Source organism: Cololabis saira, unplaced genomic scaffold (assembly GCF_033807715.1).
Source record: "Cololabis saira isolate AMF1-May2022 unplaced genomic scaffold, fColSai1.1 scf032, whole genome shotgun sequence".
NCBI lineage: Eukaryota > Metazoa > Chordata > Actinopteri > Beloniformes > Belonidae > Cololabis > Cololabis saira.
In genome coordinates this window covers 435,001-452,500 of record NW_026906196.1, presented here as the reverse complement: position 1 = coordinate 452,500, position 17,500 = coordinate 435,001, and the positions used below count along the sequence as shown (strand labels likewise).

Here is a 17,500-nt window from a genome sequence, read left to right as displayed (position 1 = left end):
CTTATCTTCAACTCCATATAAGAAGTATTTCAAGCTGCAGCTTCTGCTTATGGCCATACCAGCCTGGATGCGCCCGATCTCGTCTGATCTCAGAAGCTAAGCAGGGTCGGGCCTGGTTAGTACTTGGATGGGAGACTGCCTGGGAATACCAGGTGCTGTAAGCATTTTCTTTTTTTTTTTTTTTTTTATTGATCTTTTTATAGGAAACAACATACAGTGAAAACATGGAAATCTGTAGTCAAACACACGCATTATACATTGTCTCCTTTTTTTTTTTTTTTTTTTTTAAAACACACAAAACCTAACTAAGGAACAGAGTCTCTGTAGCGTTAAATAATAAATAAACAGATGAGCAAGAAATGATCAAAGGAGGAAAGTAATGTATGAGCAAAAATGCATACAAAAAACAAATGCAGTGGTGAATGTAGATGCCCATAAGTGCTATCCCATTAACTGGAAATAAATAAAACATAAAAAAAACAAATTAAGGAGATGAAAAGAAAATTAAGGGAGGGGGGGGTCAGTCGGTGGGTAGAGTCTTCAACGCGGTAAAGTGGTCTATGAAAGATTGCCATTTGCGAACGAATTTAGCTGCGTTGCCTTTTAAAGAGTATCTCACCTTCTCCAATTTAAGAAAAAACATAACATCACTAAGCCAAATAGAAATAGACAGGGACTTGGGGGATTTCCATAGAAGTAAGATACGACGTCTTGCTAAAAGGGATGTGAAAGCCAATACTTCTGACTGTGTGGGGCTGATATGTGAGGAGTCAACAGTGAGTCCGAATATTGCTAAGAGAGGGGCCATAACAACTTTTTTACCTAGAACTTTAGACATGATCACAGAATAATCACTCCAAAATTTCTGTAACCTAGGACAGGAGAAAAACATATGACTTAAATTGCATGGAGAACCCTGGCATCTGTCGCATAGGTCTGCAACATTCGGATATATTTCCGATAATCGGGATTTTGATAGGTGGGCTCTATGCAGCACCTTAAATTGAATAAGTTCAAATCTAGCGCAAGGCGTGCTAGATCGTATGCTACGGATAGCTTTATCCCACAGCTCCCCTGTGAAGTCAAGGCCCAACTCTCGTCCCCAACCCTCCCGAGCTTTATCTACAGAATGATCATCAAATGTCATACACAGTGTATATATCTTAGATATCAGAGATTTTTGACTGAGTTTCATTGTTAGAAGATCATCCCACGGTTGGTTAGCAGGAAGGGAAGGGAAGCATGGAAACAGAGCAGAGGCGCAGTGTCGAAGCTGGAAGTAGCGAAACAAATGGGAGGCAGGCAAATTGAACTTTGACCTCAGATCTGAAAATGTGGAAAAGATACCATCCTTATATAGATCCCTGAAGTGCTTAATGCCCCGGTTGTACCAAATCATAAAAGTGGTGTCTATTAGTGATGGAGGGAACAGATGATTCTTAGTAACAGGTGTATAGATGGATGGAGAAGCAAATTTAAAGTGGCGCCTAAACTGTGACCAAATCTTAAGGGAGGAAAGCACCACAGGGCTATTTGTAAACTTAGAGGGATTCAATGGTAAAGAGGAGGAGAATAGGGCCGTTACAGAGGATGAAGAGAGTGACTGAGCCTCCAATCTGCACCATAATAACTCAGGAGACTGAAGCCAATAAATTAGTTTGTGAATATGCGCTGACCAATAGTAAAGCATAAAGTTTGGTAGTGCTAGACCCCCATTAAATTTAAATTTTTGGAGAAGCGAATACCTCACTCTGGGTGTCTTACCGGCCCATAAAAAGTTGGAAACAATTTGGTCAAGTGATTTAAAAAAAGATTTTGGTAGAAATAAAGGAGTGCATTGGAACAAAAAAAGAAATTTAGGCAATACAGTCATTTTCACTGTGTTAATTCTTCCTATCAGCGACAGTGGTAGGGAGTTCCACCTCTGTAAGTCCGCCTTCACTCGAGTTACCAGTGAGGAAAAATTAGCGGTGAAAAGAGAGGGCAGAGTGCGGGTCACATTAATCCCTAAGTATCTAAAGCCCGACGGGCTGAGTTTAAAGGGGATATCAGATTGTTTGAGTTGTAAAGCAGAGGAGTTTATGGGGAAGCATTCACACTTGTGAAGATTGACCTTATAGCCGGAGAAGGATCCATAATTCTTCAACAGAGATAATATTGGTGCGATGCTGGTTAAAGGGTCAGATACATATAAAAGGAGGTCGTCTGCATAAAGTGACAATTTAAGTTCCACATTGGACCTAGAGACTCCGCGAAATAGAGGAAGAGTTCTTAAAGCAATTGAAAGTGGTTCGACGGATAGAGCGAATAGCAAAGGGGAGAGAGGGCAGCCCTGTCTCGTGCCACGTGATAATGTAAAATAAGTGGAGTAGTTGTCATTGGTGTGAATGCTGGCCTGAGGGGAAGTGTAAAGAAGTCTAATCCACGATATAAACCTGTGTCCAAATCCGAATTTATGAAGTGTTGCAAAAAGATAGTTAAATTCGACATGATCAAAAGCTTTCTCAGCATCAATTGCGATAACAACTTCAGGGAGTGGAGAAGAATCTTTAGAGAGAATCACATTAAGAAGTGTACGAACATTATAGAAGAGCTGGCGTCCCTTGATGAAACCATTCTGCTCCTCAGATATGATGCTAGGAAGGATCTTATCAAGACGAATTGCTAGTGCTTTGGCTAAAATTTTGACATCTACATTCAGTAAGGACAAGGGCCTATAAGAAGTGCATGATTCAGGGTCTTTGTCCTTCTTCAAAAGGAGGGCAATAGACGCCTGCATTAAAGAGGGAGGCAATGAGCCATGATCAAGGGACTCATTGTACATTGAAAGTAAAAGGGGGGCTAATTTGTCTTTGAATTTTTTGAAAAACTCAGCTCCGAACCCATCGGGACCAGGGGCCTTGTTGCTTTGCGTAGCTTCAATGGCGGCGGCAATTTCTTGCAAGCTGAAAGGAGCATCGAGGCCATTAGCCACATCCAAATTAATAGTAGGGACAGTGATATTATCAAGAAAGGAGGTCATTTCTGCTGTGTCAAGTGGAGATTCTGACTCATAGAGAGAGGAGTAGTATGATTTAAAAATTGTGTTGATGGCGATTCGATCGGTGGTAAGTGTGCCATTAGAATCTCTAATGCTGGGAATCAGTCTCGACGTTGCTTGCCTTTTTAATTGGTGAGCCAATAACCTGCTTGGTTTATCGCCGTGTTCATAATAGTTGGCATGAGCGCGTAATAGGAGCCGTTCAGAATCAGCTGTCGCTATAAGATCGAATTTTGACTGCAAATCAAGCCGTTGTTTCAGTAAACTCGGACTCGGGTTAACTGAGTTTAGTCTGTCTGTGTCCTGAATTTTAGATGTGAGCTCCTGTAATTTAGCCCTGCGGATTTTACTGGCGTATGCTGAATAAGAAATAATCTGTCCTCGCAAATATGCTTTGAGTGATTCCCATACTAGCGAAAAACTGGTAGAATCTGTTTTTTTTAATGCATTGAAATCATCTATTGAAGCAGATATAGAGACATTAAATGCATCGTCGGATAAAAGCAATGGATTAAACCTCCAGGGAGAAGAAAAACGGGGGCGCTCAGACCATGTTATATTCAAAGTTAGAGGGGCGTGATCCGAAATAACAATTGGGTGGTATACGACAGAAGTAACTTTGGGGAGAAGAGAGCCATCAACAAAACAATAGTCAATACGTGAATATGACTGATGTACTTGTGAAAAAAAGAGAATTCCTTATCTCCAGGATGTGAGACCCTCCACGGATCAACAAGCCCGTTCTTGACTGTAAAATCGGTAATAGATTTTGACATAGAGGATTGAGTCAAAGTACGAGGATTCGAACGGTCCAAAGAAGGATTAATAACACAATTCAGATCACCGCCCAGTATTGTAATATGCGTATTTAAGAAAGGGAGGTTGCCAAACAGCCTATCCGTAAAATTGGGGTCATCAAAATTAGGGGCATATATATTCACCAACAATACAGGGTTACAGTATAGAGTGCCCGCAACAATAAGATATCTACCATTCTTATCGGATATTGTCCTGGAGACGGAGAAATTGACTCTTTTGTTGATCAAAATTGCTACTCCTCTAGACCTAGAATCAAAATTTGAATGAAAAATATCACCCACCCAAGCTCGTTTGAGTCTGCAATTATCTTTATTTCGCAAATGAGTTTCCTGAAGGAAAGCTATGTCAGTGTCCAAGCGTTTCAAATGTGAAAAAATCTTTGATCGCTTAATTGGATTATTCACACCTTTCACATTCCAGCTAGTGAATGTAATGTTTGATCCAGTATCAAGCTTGCGCAGATTACGATCGTTCATAGGCATTCTCTGAGAGAAAATAAGACCGACTCACCCACCACCAGAGGAGATATAAGGAAAAGAGGTAAAAGGGAAAACCAAAACAAACAAAACTCAGGAGTATATACATACCTACAGAGACAAAAAGCCAACATCCCATAACCCCCGCCCACCCACCCAGCGCACATTAGATGATCCCATCCCCAAACGATGGAAACAGCCGTGCTGGCTTCAAAGGAAGCCATTCTCGAAAAGAGATGCTTTCGACTATAAAGCTAAATACAAAAACAAAAACAAAATTAGCTCCTGCAGAGTTAAACCCTTAAAAAAAAAAAATAATAAAATATGAGGCATATGAAACCATCAATCTAAGCCATTCTGACGATCGCTGTCTTGTCAGGGTAACAACAAACGTAAATTAGGGAGATCTTTGGCCTATAGAACAATAATATATACATATATGCACTCACACACCCACACAGACACGCACACACATGCACACAATTTAAGCAAAGACAGGGGTGCGTGCATATTTTCTTATCAAGGCATCATACCAGAGAAATGATTAGGCCATCAATTTAAAACAGTGTTGTTCCCATTGATAGTTAGAAGAGAAAAGAAAAAAAAATAAATAAATAAATAAAAAATAAAAAATAAAAAATTACGACATAAAGTCCCATTTTCTGAATTGACTCAGTCACTCACCCCGGGCCAGAGTCCCGCACGGACATCAAGCTGGATAAGTCGTCCCAGAAAACTAGCTGGTAGTCATTTTTTTTATTTTCCTGATGAATGCCAGGGCTTCATCTGGCGACGTGAAGTCACGTTGCTGGCCATCATGGGTTACACGCAGCCGGGCGGGATATAGCAATCCATACCGGACTCCTTCAATCTCCCGCAGCTGACGGCGCACGTCATTAAAGGCAGCGCGCGCCCGCGCTGTCTTGGCTGTGTGATCCGGGAACACGGAGATGCTCATACCCCGGACTTTGATCTGCTGCCGCTCTCTCGCCTTTCTCAGGATGTCAGCGCAGTCGGTGTAATAATGCAGCCTGGCCACTATTGCGCGGGGCCGCTCCCCAGGCTTCGGTCTCGGCATGAGGGTGCGGTGGGCTCTGTCCACCACCGGCTCAGCGTCGAGGGAGAAGGCTTCCGCCAATAGCCTGGAAACACCGGCTGCAGATGAAGAGTCAGGATCCTCCTCCGGGACGCCAATAATCCGTACGTTCTGCCGACGAGACCTTGACTCCAAATCCTCGCATCTGTCCTCCAGCCTCACATATTCTTTCGACAAGTGATCCACTTTTTTCTGGAGAGCAACGATGTCGTCTGAGCAGCTTGAGACGGACAGCTCCATCCCAGCGACCGTGGTCGCGAGACCCGCGACGTCCGCCTTCATGGAGGAAATACTGCCAGAAAGATCGGCTTTAAGAGAAAGCAGCTCGGACTTAATGGACGTTAAATTATCGGTAAGTGCTGCCTGAAGCTCTGACCGAATTATAGCTGCAACATCATTGCGGAGAGCGGAGAGGAGTTCGGTTTTAAGCCGGCTGAACTCCGCAGCTGGAACCTGCGCAGCGCAGGTGCTCTCCGGAGGAGGGGAATCACCGCGGGGCGAGGAGACGGCATGAGCAGCAGGCCGCGGGTTAGCTGGAGGGTTATTCCCCACTTTGAAGGACTTTGGAGGCATTTCCGTGGTAAGTTGTCGAAGTAACCGCGTTGAAAATAATTTAGTTAAAACCAAAGCCGTGGGAGTGATGCAAAAAGTGCCTATAAATGTTGAATTAAAATTAACCCTGCAGGAGCTCCGCTAATCACGTCTCACCCCATGTACAGCTAAGCCGGAAGCCTCGCTGTAAGCATTTTCAACCAGCAGAGAGCACTCTCGCTTAATCTACCCACACATATTTCAACGTGGTAACAGCGACAGCTCACGTCCAAAAGTGTTTTTCACATGGTTAAGGCACTTTAACTCCAACAAATAAACGCTTCTAATTTATTATCACCAACAAATCAATGACTTATTATATGACTTATCTTCAACTCCATATAAGAGGTATTTCAAGCAGCAGCTTCTGCTTACGGCCATACCAGCCTGGATGCGCCCGATCTCGTCTGATCTCAGAAGCTAAGCAGGGTCGGGCCTGGTTAGTACTTGGATGGGAGACTGCCTGGGAATACCAGGTGCTGTAAGCATTTTCTTTTTTTTTTTTTTTTTTATTGATCTTTTTATAGGAAACAACATACAGTGAAAACATGGAAATCTGTAGTCAAACACACGCATTATACATTGTCTCCTTTTTTTTTTTTTTTTTTTTTAAAACACACAAAACCTAACTAAGGAACAGAGTCTCTGTAGCGTTAAATAATAAATAAACAGATGAGCAAGAAATGATCAAAGGAGGAAAGTAATGTATGAGCAAAAATGCATACAAAAAACAAATGCAGTGGTGAATGTAGATGCCCATAAGTGCTATCCCATTAACTGGAAATAAATAAAACATAAAAAAAACAAATTAAGGAGATGAAAAGAAAATTAAGGGAGGGGGGGGTCAGTCGGTGGGTAGAGTCTTCAACGCGGTAAAGTGGTCTATGAAAGATTGCCATTTGCGAACGAATTTAGCTGCGTTGCCTTTTAAAGAGTATCTCACCTTCTCCAATTTAAGAAAAAACATAACATCACTAAGCCAAATAGAAATAGACAGGGACTTGGGGGATTTCCATAGAAGTAAGATACAACGTCTTGCTAAAAGGGATGTGAAAGCCAATACTTCTGACTGTGTGGGGCTGATATGTGAGGAGTCAACAGTGAGTCCGAATATTGCTAAGAGAGGGGCCATAACAACTTTTTTACCTAGAACTTTAGACATGATCACAGAATAATCACTCCAAAATTTCTGTAACCTAGGACAGGAGAAAAACATATGACTTAAATTGCATGGAGAACCCTGGCATCTGTCGCATAGGTCTGCAACATTCGGATATATTTCCGATAATCGGGATTTTGATAGGTGGGCTCTATGCAGCACCTTAAATTGAATAAGTTCAAATCTAGCGCAAGGCGTGCTAGATCGTATGCTACGGATAGCTTTATCCCACAGCTCCCCTGTGAAGTCAAGGCCCAACTCTCGTCCCCAACCCTCCCGAGCTTTATCTACAGAATGATCATCAAATGTCATACACAGTGTATATATCTTAGATATCAGAGATTTTTGACTGAGTTTCATTGTTAGAAGATCATCCCACGGTTGGTTAGCAGGAAGGGAAGGGAAGCATGGAAACAGAGCAGAGGCGCAGTGTCGAAGCTGGAAGTAGCGAAACAAATGGGAGGCAGGCAAATTGAACTTTGACCTCAGATCTGAAAATGTGGAAAAGATACCATCCTTATATAGATCCCTGAAGTGCTTAATGCCCCGGTTGTACCAAATCATAAAAGTGGTGTCTATTAGTGATGGAGGGAACAGATGATTCTTAGTAACAGGTGTATAGATGGATGGAGAAGCAAATTTAAAGTGGCGCCTAAACTGTGACCAAATCTTAAGGGAGGAAAGCACCACAGGGCTATTTGTAAACTTAGAGGGATTCAATGGTAAAGAGGAGGAGAATAGGGCCGTTACAGAGGATGAAGAGAGTGACTGAGCCTCCAATCTGCACCATAATAACTCAGGAGACTGAAGCCAATAAATTAGTTTGTGAATATGCGCTGACCAATAGTAAAGCATAAAGTTTGGTAGTGCTAGACCCCCATTAAATTTAAATTTTTGGAGAAGCGAATACCTCACTCTGGGTGTCTTACCGGCCCATAAAAAGTTGGAAACAATTTGGTCAAGTGATTTAAAAAAAGATTTTGGTAGAAATAAAGGAGTGCATTGGAACAAAAAAAGAAATTTAGGCAATACAGTCATTTTCACTGTGTTAATTCTTCCTATCAGCGACAGTGGTAGGGAGTTCCACCTCTGTAAGTCCGCCTTCACTCGAGTTACCAGTGAGGAAAAATTAGCGGTGAAAAGAGAGGGCAGAGTGCGGGTCACATTAATCCCTAAGTATCTAAAGCCCGACGGGCTGAGTTTAAAGGGGATATCAGATTGTTTGAGTTGTAAAGCAGAGGAGTTTATGGGGAAGCATTCACACTTGTGAAGATTGACCTTATAGCCGGAGAAGGATCCATAATTCTTCAACAGAGATAATATTGGTGCGATGCTGGTTAAAGGGTCAGATACATATAAAAGGAGGTCGTCTGCATAAAGTGACAATTTAAGTTCCACATTGGACCTAGAGACTCCGCGAAATAGAGGAAGAGTTCTTAAAGCAATTGAAAGTGGTTCGACGGATAGAGCGAATAGCAAAGGGGAGAGAGGGCAGCCCTGTCTCGTGCCACGTGATAATGTAAAATAAGTGGAGTAGTTGTCATTGGTGTGAATGCTGGCCTGAGGGGAAGTGTAAAGAAGTCTAATCCACGATATAAACCTGTGTCCAAATCCGAATTTATGAAGTGTTGCAAAAAGATAGTTAAATTCGACATGATCAAAAGCTTTCTCAGCATCAATTGCGATAACAACTTCAGGGAGTGGAGAAGAATCTTTAGAGAGAATCACATTAAGAAGTGTACGAACATTATAGAAGAGCTGGCGTCCCTTGATGAAACCATTCTGCTCCTCAGATATGATGCTAGGAAGGATCTTATCAAGACGAATTGCTAGTGCTTTGGCTAAAATTTTGACATCTACATTCAGTAAGGACAAGGGCCTATAAGAAGTGCATGATTCAGGGTCTTTGTCCTTCTTCAAAAGGAGGGCAATAGACGCCTGCATTAAAGAGGGAGGCAATGAGCCATGATCAAGGGACTCATTGTACATTGAAAGTAAAAGGGGGGCTAATTTGTCTTTGAATTTTTTGAAAAACTCAGCTCCGAACCCATCGGGACCAGGGGCCTTGTTGCTTTGCGTAGCTTCAATGGCGGCGGCAATTTCTTGCAAGCTGAAAGGAGCATCGAGGCCATTAGCCACATCCAAATTAATAGTAGGGACAGTGATATTATCAAGAAAGGAGGTCATTTCTGCTGTGTCAAGTGGAGATTCTGACTCATAGAGAGAGGAGTAGTATGATTTAAAAATTGTGTTGATGGCGATTCGATCGGTGGTAAGTGTGCCATTAGAATCTCTAATGCTGGGAATCAGTCTCGACGTTGCTTGCCTTTTTAATTGGTGAGCCAATAACCTGCTTGGTTTATCGCCGTGTTCATAATAGTTGGCATGAGCGCGTAATAGGAGCCGTTCAGAATCAGCTGTCGCTATAAGATCGAATTTTGACTGCAAATCAAGCCGTTGTTTCAGTAAACTCGGACTCGGGTTAACTGAGTTTAGTCTGTCTGTGTCCTGAATTTTAGATGTGAGCTCCTGTAATTTAGCCCTGCGGATTTTACTGGCGTATGCTGAATAAGAAATAATCTGTCCTCGCAAATATGCTTTGAGTGATTCCCATACTAGCGAAAAACTGGTAGAATCTGTTTTTTTTAATGCATTGAAATCATCTATTGAAGCAGATATAGAGACATTAAATGCATCGTCGGATAAAAGCAATGGATTAAACCTCCAGGGAGAAGAAAAACGGGGGCGCTCAGACCATGTTATATTCAAAGTTAGAGGGGCGTGATCCGAAATAACAATTGGGTGGTATACGACAGAAGTAACTTTGGGGAGAAGAGAGCCATCAACAAAACAATAGTCAATACGTGAATATGACTGATGTACTTGTGAAAAAAAGAGAATTCCTTATCTCCAGGATGTGAGACCCTCCACGGATCAACAAGCCCGTTCTTGACTGTAAAATCGGTAATAGATTTTGACATAGAGGATTGAGTCAAAGTACGAGGATTCGAACGGTCCAAAGAAGGATTAATAACACAATTCAGATCACCGCCCAGTATTGTAATATGCGTATTTAAGAAAGGGAGGTTGCCAAACAGCCTATCCGTAAAATTGGGGTCATCAAAATTAGGGGCATATATATTCACCAACAATACAGGGTTACAGTATAGAGTGCCCGCAACAATAAGATATCTACCATTCTTATCGGATATTGTCCTGGAGACGGAGAAATTGACTCTTTTGTTGATCAAAATTGCTACTCCTCTAGACCTAGAATCAAAATTTGAATGAAAAATATCACCCACCCAAGCTCGTTTGAGTCTGCAATTATCTTTATTTCGCAAATGAGTTTCCTGAAGGAAAGCTATGTCAGTGTCCAAGCGTTTCAAATGTGAAAAAATCTTTGATCGCTTAATTGGATTATTCACACCTTTCACATTCCAGCTAGTGAATGTAATGTTTGATCCAGTATCAAGCTTGCGCAGATTACGATCGTTCATAGGCATTCTCTGAGAGAAAATAAGACCGACTCACCCACCACCAGAGGAGATATAAGGAAAAGAGGTAAAAGGGAAAACCAAAACAAACAAAACTCAGGAGTATATACATACCTACAGAGACAAAAAGCCAACATCCCATAACCCCCGCCCACCCACCCAGCGCACATTAGATGATCCCATCCCCAAACGATGGAAACAGCCGTGCTGGCTTCAAAGGAAGCCATTCTCGAAAAGAGATGCTTTCGACTATAAAGCTAAATACAAAAACAAAAACAAAATTAGCTCCTGCAGAGTTAAACCCTTAAAAAAAAAAAAAAATAAAATATGAGGCATATGAAACCATCAATCTAAGCCATTCTGACGATCGCTGTCTTGTCAGGGTAACAACAAACGTAAATTAGGGAGATCTTTGGCCTATAGAACAATAATATATACATATATGCACTCACACACCCACACAGACACGCACACACATGCACACAATTTAAGCAAAGACAGGGGTGCGTGCATATTTTCTTATCAAGGCATCATACCAGAGAAATGATTAGGCCATCAATTTAAAACAGTGTTGTTCCCATTGATAGTTAGAAGAGAAAAGAAAAAAAAATAAATAAATAAATAAAAAATAAAAAATAAAAAATTACGACATAAAGTCCCATTTTCTGAATTGACTCAGTCACTCACCCCGGGCCAGAGTCCCGCACGGACATCAAGCTGGATAAGTCGTCCCAGAAACCTAGCTGGTAGTCATTTTTTTTATTTTCCTGATGAATGCCAGGGCTTCATCTGGCGACGTGAAGTCACGTTGCTGGCCATCATGGGTTACACACAGCCGGGCGGGATATAGCAATCCATACCGGACTCCTTCAATCTCCCGCAGCTGACGGCGCACGTCATTAAAGGCAGCGCGCGCCCGCGCTGTCTTGGCTGTGTGATCCGGGAACACGGAGATGCTCATACCCCGGACTTTGATCTGCTGCCGCTCTCTCGCCTTTCTCAGGATGTCAGCGCAGTCGGTGTAATAATGCAGCCTGGCCACTATTGCGCGGGGCCGCTCCCCGGGCTTCGGTCTCGGCATGAGGGTGCGGTGGGCTCTGTCCACCACCGGCTCAGCGTCGAGGGAGAAGGCTTCCGCCAATAGCCTGGAAACACCGGCTGCAGATGAAGAGTCAGGATCCTCCTCCGGGACGCCAATAATCCGTACGTTCTGCCGACGAGACCTTGACTCCAAATCCTCGCATCTGTCCTCCAGCCTCACATATTCTTTCGACAAGTGATCCACTTTTTTCTGGAGAGCAACGATGTCGTCTGAGCAGCTTGAGACGGACAGCTCCATCCCAGCGACCGTGGTCGCGAGACCCGCGACGTCCGCCTTCATGGAGGAAATACTGCCAGAAAGATCGGCTTTAAGAGAAAGCAGCTCGGACTTAATGGACGTTAAATTATCGGTAAGTGCTGCCTGAAGCTCTGACCGAATTATAGCTGCAACATCATTGCGGAGAGCGGAGAGGAGTTCGGTTTTAAGCCGGCTGAACTCCGCAGCTGGAACCTGCGCAGCGCAGGTGCTCTCCGGAGGAGGGGAATCACCGCGGGGCGAGGAGACGGCATGAGCAGCAGGCCGCGGGTTAGCTGGAGGGTTATTCCCCACTTTGAAGGACTTTGGAGGCATTTCCGTGGTAAGTTGTCGAAGTAACCGCGTTGAAAATAATTTAGTTAAAACCAAAGCCGTGGGAGTGATGCAAAAAGTGCCTATAAATGTTGAATTAAAATTAACCCTGCAGGAGCTCCGCTAATCACGTCTCACCCCATGTACAGCTAAGCCGGAAGCCTCGCTGTAAGCATTTTCAACCAGCAGAGAGCACTCTCGCTTAATCTACCCACACATATTTCAACGTGGTAACAGCGACAGCTCACGTCCAAAAGTGTTTTTCACATGGTTAAGGCACTTTAACTCCAACAAATAAACGCTTCTAAATTATTATCACCAACAAATCAATGACTTATTATATGACTTATCTTCAACTCCATATAAGAGGTATTTCAAGCAGCAGCTTCTGCTTACGGCCATACCAGCCTGGATGCGCCCGATCTCGTCTGATCTCGGAAGCTAAGCAGGGTCGGGCCTGGTTAGTACTTGGATGGGAGACCGCCTGGGAATACCAGGTGCTGTAAGTATTTTCAACCAGCAGAGAGCGCTCTCGCTTAATCTACCCACACATATTTCAACGTGGTAACAGCGACAGCTCACGTCCTAAAGTGTTTTGCACATGGTTAAGGCACTTTAACTCCAACAAATAAAACCAACAAATCAATGACTTATATTCTATGACTTATCTTCAACTCCATATAAGAGGTATTTCAAGCTGCAGCTTCTGCTTACGGCCATACCAGCCTGGATGCGCCCGATCTCGTCTGATCTCGGAAGCTAAGCAGGGTCGGGCCTGGTTAGTACTTGGATGGGAGACCGCCTGGGAATACCAGGTGCTGTAAGCTTTTTCAAACAGCAGAGAGCGCTCTCGCTTAATCTACCCACACATATTTCAACGTGGTAACAGCGACAGCTCACGTCCTAAAGTGTTTTTCACATGGTTAAGGCACTTTAACTCCAACAAATATGCGCTTCTAAATTATTATCACCAACAAATCAATGACTTATATTATATGACTTATCTTCAACTCCATATAAGAGGTATTTCAAGCTGCAGCTTCAGCTTACGGCCATACCAGCCTGGATGCTCCCGATCTCGTCTGATCTCGGAAGCTAAGTAGGGTCGGGCCTGGTTAGGACTTGGATGGGAGACCGCCTGGGAATACCAGGTGCTGTAAGCTTTTTCAACCAGCAGAGAGCGCTCTCGCTTAATCTACCCACACATATTTCAACGTGGTAACAGCGACAGCTCACGTCCTAAAGTGTTTTGCACATGGTTAAGGCACTTTAACTCCAACAAATAAAACCAACAAATCAATGACTTATATTCTATGACTTATCTTCAACTCCATATAAGAGGTATTTCAAGCTGCAGCTTCAGCTTACGGCCATACCAGCCTGGATGCGCCTGATCTCGTCTGATCTCAGAAGCTAAGCAGGGTCGGGCCTGGTTAGTACTTGGATGGGAGACCGCCTGGGAATATCAGGTGCTGTAAGCTTTTTCAACCAGCAGAGAGCGCTCTTGCTTAATCTACCCACACATATTTCAACGTGGTAACAGCGACAGCTCACGTCCTAAAGTGTTTTGCACATGGTTAAGGCACTTTAACTCCAACAAATAAAACCAACAAATCAATGACTTATATTCTATGACTTATCTTCAACTCCATATAAGAGGTATTTCAAGCAGCAGATTCTGCTTACGGCCATACCAGCCTGGATGCGCCCGATCTCGTCTGATCTCGGAAGCTAAGCAGGGTCGGGCCTGGTTAGTACTTGGATGGGAGACCGCCTGGGAATACCAGGTGCTGTAAGCTTTTTCAACCAGCAGAGAGCGCTCTCGCTTAATCTACCCACACATATTTCAACGTGGTAACAGCGACAGCTCACGTCCTAAAGTGTTTTGCACATGGTTAAGGCACTTTAACTCCAACAAATAAGCGCTTCTAAATTATTATCACCAACAAATCAATGACTTATATTATATGACTTATCTTCAACTCCATATAAGAAGTATTTCAAGCTGCAGCTTCAGCTTACGGCCATACCAGCCTGGATGCGCCCGATCTCGTCTGATCTCGGAAGCTAAGCAGGGTCGGGCCTGGTTAGTACTTGGATGGTAGACCGCCTGGGAATACCAGGTGCTGTAAGCTTTTTCAACCAGCAGAGAGCGCTCTCGCTTAATCTACCCACACATATTTCAACGTGGTAAGAGCGACAGCTCACGTCCTAAAGTGTTTTGCACATGGTTAAGGCACTTTAACTCCAACAAATAAAACCAACAAATCAATGACTTATATTCTATGACTTATCTTCAACTCCATATAAGAGGTATTTCAAGCTGCAGCTTCTGCTTACGGCCATACCAGCCTGGATGCGCCCGATCTCGTCCGATCTCAGAAGCTAAGCAGGGTCGGGCCTGGTTAGTACTTGGATGGGAGACCGCCTGGGAATACCAGGTGCTGTAAGCTTTTTCAACCAGCAGAGAGCGCTCTCGCTTAATCTACCCACACAATTTCAACGTGGTAACAGCGACAGCTCACGTCCTAAAGTGTTTTGCACATGGTTAAGGCACTTTAACTCCAACAAATAAGCGCTTCTAAATTATTATCACCAACAAATCAATGACTTATATTATATGACTTATCTTCAACTCCATATAAGAGGTATTTCAAGGTGCAGCTTCAGCTTACGGCCATACCAGCCTGGATGCGCCCGATCTCGTCTGATCTCGGAAGCTAAGCAGGGTCGGGCCTGGTTAGTACTTGGATGGGAGACCGCCTGGGAATACCAGGTGCTGTAAGCTTTTTCAACCAGCAGAGAGCGCTCTCGCTTAATCTACCCACACATATTTCAACGTGGTAACAGCGACAGCTCACGTCCTAAAGTGTTTTGCACATGGTTAAGGCACTTTAACTCCAACAAATAAAAACAACAAATCAATGACTTATATTCTATGACTTATCTTCAACTCCATATAAGAGGTATTTCAAGCTGCAGCTTCTGCTTACGGCCATACCAGCCTGGATGCGCCCGATCTTGTCTGATCTCGGAAGCTAAGCAGGGTCGGGCCTGGTTAGTACTTGGATGGGAGACCGCCTGGGAATACCAGGTGCTGTAAGCTTTTTCAACCAGCAGAGAGCGCTCTCGCTTAATCTACCCACACAAATTTCAACGTGGTAACAGCGACAGCTCACGTCCTAAAGTGTTTTGCACATGGTTAAGGCACTTTAACTCCAACAAATAAGCGCTTCTAAATTATTATCACCAACAAATCATGACTTACATTATATGACTTATCTTCAACTCCATATAAGAGGTATTTCAAGCTGCAGCTTCAGCTTACGGCCATACCAGCCTGGATGCGCCCGATCTTGTCTGATCTCGGAAGCTAAGCAGGGTCGGGCCTGGTTAGTACTTGGATGGGAGACCGCCTGGGAATACCAGGTGCTGTAAGCTTTTTCAACCAGCAGAGAGCGCTCTCGCTTAATCTACCTACACATATTTCAACGTGGTAACAGCGACAGCTCACGTCCTAAAGTGTTTTGCACATGGTTAAGGCACTTTAACTCCAACAAATAAAACCAACAAATCAATGACTTATATTCTATGACTTATCTTCAACTCCATATAAGAGGTATTTCAAGCTGCAGCTTCTGCTTACGGCCATACCAGCCTGGATGCGCCCGATCTCGTCTGATCTCGGAAGCTAAGCAGGGTCGGGCCTGGTTAGTACTTGGATGGGAGACCGCTTGGGAATACCAGGTGCTGTAAGCTTTTTCAACCAGCAGAGAACGCTCTTGCTTAATCTACCCACACATATTTCAACGTGGTAACAGCGACAGCTCACGTCCTAAAGTGTTTTGCACATAGTTAAGGCACCTTAACTCCAACAAATAAGCGCTTCTAAATTATTATCACCAACAAATCAATGACATATATTCTATGACTTATCTTCAACTCCATATAAGATGTATTTCAAGCTGCAGCTTCTGCTTACGGCCATACCAGCCTGGATGCGCCTGATCTCGTCTGATCTCGGAAGCTAAGCAGGGTCGGGCCTGGTTAGTACTTCGATGGGAGACTGCCTGGGAATACCAGGTGCTGAAAAAGCTTTTTCAACCAGCAGAGAACGCTCTCGCTTAATCTACCCACACATATTTCAACGTGGTAACAGCGACAGCTCACGTCCTAAAGTGTTTTGCACATGGTTACTCCAACAAATAAAACCAACAAATCAATGACTTATATTCTATGACTTATCTTCAACTCCATATAAGAGGTATTTCAAGCTGCAGCTTCTGCTTACGGCCATACCAGCCTGGATGCGCCCGATCTCATCTGATCTCGGAAGCTAAGCAGGGTCGGGCCTGGTTAGTACTTGGATGGGAGACCGCCTGGGAATACCAGGTGCTGTAAGCTTTTTCAACCAGCAGAGAACGCTCTTGCTTAATCTACCCACACATATTTCAACGTGGTAACAGCGACAGCTCACGTCCTAAAGTGTTTTGCACATGGTTAAGGCACTTTAACTCCAACAAATAAGCGCTTCTAAATTATTATCACCAACAAATCATGACTTATATTATATGACTTATCTTCAACTCCATATAAGAGGTATTTTAAGCTGCAGCTTCAGCTTACGGCCATACCAGCCTGGATGCGCCCGATCTCGTCTGATCTCGGAAGCTAAGCAGGGTCGGGCCTGGTTAGTACTTGGATGGGAGACCGCCTGGGAATACCAGGTGCTGTAAGCTTTTTCAACCAGCAGAGAGCGCTCTCGCTTAATCTACCCACACATATTTCAACGTGGTAACAGCGACAGCTCACGTCCTAAAGTGTTTTGCACATGGTTAAGGCACTTTAACTCCAACAAATAAAACCAACAAATCAATGACTTATATTCTATGACTTATCTTCAACTCCATATAAGAGGTATTTCAAGCTGCAGCTTCTGCTTACAGCCATACCAGCCTGGATGCGCCCGATCTCGTCTGATCTCGGAAGCTAAGCAGGGTCGGGCCTGGTTAGTACTTGGATGGGAGACCGCTTGGGAATACCAGGTGCTGTAAGCTTTTTCAACCAGCAGAGAACGCTCTTGCTTAATCTACCCACACATATTTCATCGTGGTAACAGCGACAGCTCACGTCCTAAAGTGTTTTGCACATAA

The 17,500-nt window shown here is 43.7% G+C and overlaps 16 non-coding genes and 1 pseudogene across 16 annotated transcripts; all 17 read left to right on the top strand.

Moving 5' to 3' along the window:
• Nucleotides 1-45: 45 nt before the first annotated feature.
• On the top strand, nucleotides 46-164 carry LOC133429151 (5S ribosomal RNA). The gene has a single exon (XR_009774115.1). It is a non-coding gene; the product is annotated as a 5S ribosomal RNA (ribosomal RNA).
• A 6,227-nt stretch (nucleotides 165-6,391) lies between these two features.
• On the top strand, nucleotides 6,392-6,510 carry LOC133429074 (5S ribosomal RNA). Its single transcript, XR_009774040.1, has one exon. It is a non-coding gene; the product is annotated as a 5S ribosomal RNA (ribosomal RNA).
• A 6,227-nt stretch (nucleotides 6,511-12,737) lies between these two features.
• Nucleotides 12,738-12,856, top strand: LOC133429551 (5S ribosomal RNA). Its single transcript, XR_009774472.1, has one exon. It is a non-coding gene; the product is annotated as a 5S ribosomal RNA (ribosomal RNA).
• Nucleotides 12,857-13,055: 199 nt separating this feature from the next.
• On the top strand, nucleotides 13,056-13,174 carry LOC133429298 (5S ribosomal RNA). Its single transcript, XR_009774227.1, has one exon. It is a non-coding gene; the product is annotated as a 5S ribosomal RNA (ribosomal RNA).
• A 217-nt stretch (nucleotides 13,175-13,391) lies between these two features.
• LOC133429149 (5S ribosomal RNA) lies at nucleotides 13,392-13,510 on the top strand. Its single transcript, XR_009774113.1, has one exon. It is a non-coding gene; the product is annotated as a 5S ribosomal RNA (ribosomal RNA).
• Nucleotides 13,511-13,709: 199 nt separating this feature from the next.
• LOC133429527 (5S ribosomal RNA) lies at nucleotides 13,710-13,828 on the top strand. Its single transcript, XR_009774450.1, has one exon. It is a non-coding gene; the product is annotated as a 5S ribosomal RNA (ribosomal RNA).
• A 199-nt stretch (nucleotides 13,829-14,027) lies between these two features.
• On the top strand, nucleotides 14,028-14,146 carry LOC133429297 (5S ribosomal RNA). The gene has a single exon (XR_009774226.1). It is a non-coding gene; the product is annotated as a 5S ribosomal RNA (ribosomal RNA).
• A 217-nt stretch (nucleotides 14,147-14,363) lies between these two features.
• LOC133429563 (5S ribosomal RNA) lies at nucleotides 14,364-14,482 on the top strand. Its single transcript, XR_009774484.1, has one exon. It is a non-coding gene; the product is annotated as a 5S ribosomal RNA (ribosomal RNA).
• Nucleotides 14,483-14,681: 199 nt separating this feature from the next.
• LOC133429618 (5S ribosomal RNA) lies at nucleotides 14,682-14,800 on the top strand. Its single transcript, XR_009774537.1, has one exon. It is a non-coding gene; the product is annotated as a 5S ribosomal RNA (ribosomal RNA).
• Nucleotides 14,801-15,016: 216 nt separating this feature from the next.
• Nucleotides 15,017-15,135, top strand: LOC133429296 (5S ribosomal RNA). The gene has a single exon (XR_009774225.1). It is a non-coding gene; the product is annotated as a 5S ribosomal RNA (ribosomal RNA).
• Nucleotides 15,136-15,334: 199 nt separating this feature from the next.
• On the top strand, nucleotides 15,335-15,453 carry LOC133429645 (5S ribosomal RNA). Its single transcript, XR_009774563.1, has one exon. It is a non-coding gene; the product is annotated as a 5S ribosomal RNA (ribosomal RNA).
• A 216-nt stretch (nucleotides 15,454-15,669) lies between these two features.
• LOC133429644 (5S ribosomal RNA) lies at nucleotides 15,670-15,788 on the top strand. The gene has a single exon (XR_009774562.1). It is a non-coding gene; the product is annotated as a 5S ribosomal RNA (ribosomal RNA).
• A 199-nt stretch (nucleotides 15,789-15,987) lies between these two features.
• Nucleotides 15,988-16,106, top strand: LOC133429441 (5S ribosomal RNA). The gene has a single exon (XR_009774368.1). It is a non-coding gene; the product is annotated as a 5S ribosomal RNA (ribosomal RNA).
• Nucleotides 16,107-16,323: 217 nt separating this feature from the next.
• On the top strand, nucleotides 16,324-16,442 carry LOC133429276 (5S ribosomal RNA; annotated as a pseudogene).
• Nucleotides 16,443-16,632: 190 nt separating this feature from the next.
• LOC133429359 (5S ribosomal RNA) lies at nucleotides 16,633-16,751 on the top strand. The gene has a single exon (XR_009774288.1). It is a non-coding gene; the product is annotated as a 5S ribosomal RNA (ribosomal RNA).
• Nucleotides 16,752-16,967: 216 nt separating this feature from the next.
• On the top strand, nucleotides 16,968-17,086 carry LOC133429295 (5S ribosomal RNA). Its single transcript, XR_009774224.1, has one exon. It is a non-coding gene; the product is annotated as a 5S ribosomal RNA (ribosomal RNA).
• Nucleotides 17,087-17,285: 199 nt separating this feature from the next.
• Nucleotides 17,286-17,404, top strand: LOC133429445 (5S ribosomal RNA). The gene has a single exon (XR_009774372.1). It is a non-coding gene; the product is annotated as a 5S ribosomal RNA (ribosomal RNA).
• Nucleotides 17,405-17,500: the final 96 nt, after the last annotated feature.